The following is a 2,953-nucleotide window of genomic DNA, read 5'->3' on the forward strand; positions in this document are numbered from 1 at the left end:
AACCCTAACCCTAACCCTAACCCTAACCCTAACCCTAAATTAACCCTAACCCTAACCCTAACCCTAACCCTAAATTAACCCTAACCCTAACCCTAACCCTAAATTAACCCTAACCCTAAATTAACCCTAACCCTAACCCTAACCCTAAATTAACCCTAACCCTAAATTAACCCTAACCCTAACCCTAACCCTAACCCTAACCCTAACCCTAACCCTAAAGCCTGTTACTTAGGCCGTGTCAGGACCCAGGCTGGCATTATTCCTCGATACGTGTAGGTACGTGGTCGGCCTGTCTGGTAGCGGGCGATCACGGGTCTCTACCGCAGGTAAAGGTATGTGGTCGGCCTTTTGCGGGCTACCGCGGGTTAAAGTCTACGTAGGCACGTGAAGACCCGCATAAGCCCGTGGTAGCCCGCTATCAGGCCGTCCACGTACACTTATACCCGCGCTAGCCCGCTGTCAGGTCGACCACGTCCCTTCTTACCCACGGTAGCTGGCTACCGAGGCCGTCGACGTTCCCTTACCTGCGATAGCCCGCTATCAGGTCGACCACGTCCCCTCCTTACCCGCGGTAGCTGGCTACCGAGGCCGTCGACGTTCCTTTGCCTGCGATGGCCCGCTATCGGGTCGACCACGTCCCCTCCTTACCCGCGGTAGCTGGCTACCGAGGCCGTCGACGTTCCTTTGCCTGCGATGGCCCGCTATCGGGTCGACCACGTCCCCTCCTTACCCGCGGTAGCTGGCTACCGAGGCCGTCGACGTTCCTTTGCCTGCGATGGCCCGCTATCGGGTCGACCACGTCCCCTCCTTACCCGCGGTAGCTGGCTACCGAGGCCGTCGACGTTCCTTTGCCTGCGATGGCCCGCTATCGGGTCGACCACGTCCCCTCCTTACCCGCGGTAGCTGGCTACCGAGGCCGTCGACGTTCCTTTACCTGCGATAGCCCGCTATCGGGTCGACCACGTCCCTTCTTACCCGCGGTAGCTCGCTACCGAGGCCGTCGACGTACCTTTACCTGCGGTAGCCCGCTATCGGGTCGACCACGTCCCTTCTTACGGTAGCCCGCTAGCACGGCCGTCCACGTCCCTTTACCCGCGGTAGCTCGCTATCGGGTCGACCACGTACGATGATACCCGCGGTAGCCCGCTAGCACGGCCGTCCACGTCCCTTTACCCGCGGTAGCTCGCTATCGGGTCGACCACGTACGATGATACCCGCGGTAGCCCGCTAGCACGGCCGTCCACGTCCCTTTACCCGCGGTAGCCCGCTATCGGGTCGACCACGTACGATGATACCCGCGGTAGCCCGCTAGCACGGCCGTCCACGTCCCTTTACCCGCGGTAGCTCGCTATCGGGTCGACCACGTACGATGATACCCGCGGTAGCCCGCTAGCACGGCCGTCCACGTCCCTTTACCCGCGGTAGCCCGCTATCGGGTCGACCACGTACGATGATACCCGCGGTAGCCCGCTAGCACGGCCGTCCACGTCCCTTTACCCGCGGTAGCTCGCTATCGGGTCGACCACGTACGATGATACCCGCGGTAGCCCGCTAGCACGGCCGTCCACGTCCCTTTACCCGCGGTAGCCCGCTATCGGGTCGACCACGTACACTGATACCCGCGGTACCTTCTCAGCCGCGGGTAAGCCCGCTGAAAAAAGATTTTTTTTTCCCCATTGCATGCGGTAGCACCGCTATCAGGTCGACCACGTCCCTTCTCAGCCGCGGGTAAGCCCGATGAAAAAAAAAAAAAATTTTCCCATCGCATGCGGTAGCCCCGCTATCGAGGACGACCACGTCCCTTCACAGCCGCGGGTAAGCCCGATGAAAATTTTTTTTTTTTTTTTTTTTTTTTTTTTCCCATCGCATGCGGTAGCCCCGCTATCGAGGTCGACCACGTCCCTTCTCAGCCGCGGGTAAGCCCGATGAAAATTTTTTTTTTTTTTTTTTTTTTTTTTTTTCCCATCGCATGCGGTAGCCCCGCTATCGAGGTCGACCACGTCCCTTCTCAGCCGCGGGTAAGCCCGATGAAAATTTTTTTTTTTTTTTTTTTTTTTTTTTCCCATCGCATGCGGTAGCCCCGCTATCGAGGTCGACCACGTACCTTCTCAGCCGCGGGTAAGCCCGATGAAAAATTTTTTTTTTTTTTTTTTTTTTTTTTTCCCATCGCATGCGGTAGCCCCGCTATCGAGGTCGACCACGTCCCTTCTCAGCCGCGGGTAAGCCCGATGAAAAAAAAAAAAAAAAAAAAAAAAAAAAAAATTTCCCATCGCATGCGGTAGCCCCGCTATCGAGGACGACCACGTCCCTTCTCAGCCGCGGGTAAGCCCGATGAAAATTTTTTTTTTTTTTTTTTTTTTTTTTTCCCATCGCATGCGGTAGCCCCGCTATCGAGGTCGACCACGTACCTTCTCAGCCGCGGGTAAGCCCGATGAAAAAAAAAAAAAAAAAAAAAAAAAAAAAAAATTTCCCATCGCATGCGGTAGCCCCGCTATCGAGGACGACCACGTCCCTTCTCAGCCGCGGGTAAGCCCGATGAAAATTTTTTTTTTTTTTTTTTTTTTTTTTTTTCCCATCGCATGCGGTAGCCCCGCTATCGAGGTCGACCACGTACCTTCTCAGCCGCGGGTAAGCCCGATGAAAAAAAAAAAAAAAAAAAAAAAAAAAAAAAAAAAAAAATTTCCCATCGCATGCGGTAGCACCGCTATCAGGTCGACCACGTACCTTCTCAGCCGCGGGTAAGCCCGATGAAATTTTTTTTTTTTTTTTTTTTTTCAAATGTCGAAAATTCCTTCCGGGGCCAGAACGGCACACATGTTAGGGGTCGGATGGGTAGTGGGGATCGTCGGATTGACGGGCGACCGCACCTGCCCCGGCTGTGCCGTCTTTTAAAAATTTTGAAAATTTTTGAAATCTTGGAATCCCCAGTCGTCGTGTGCAACTTCATATCATG

This window comes from Mytilus trossulus, unplaced genomic scaffold, assembly GCF_036588685.1.
Source record: "Mytilus trossulus isolate FHL-02 unplaced genomic scaffold, PNRI_Mtr1.1.1.hap1 h1tg001318l__unscaffolded, whole genome shotgun sequence".
Taxonomy (NCBI): domain Eukaryota; kingdom Metazoa; phylum Mollusca; class Bivalvia; order Mytilida; family Mytilidae; genus Mytilus; species Mytilus trossulus.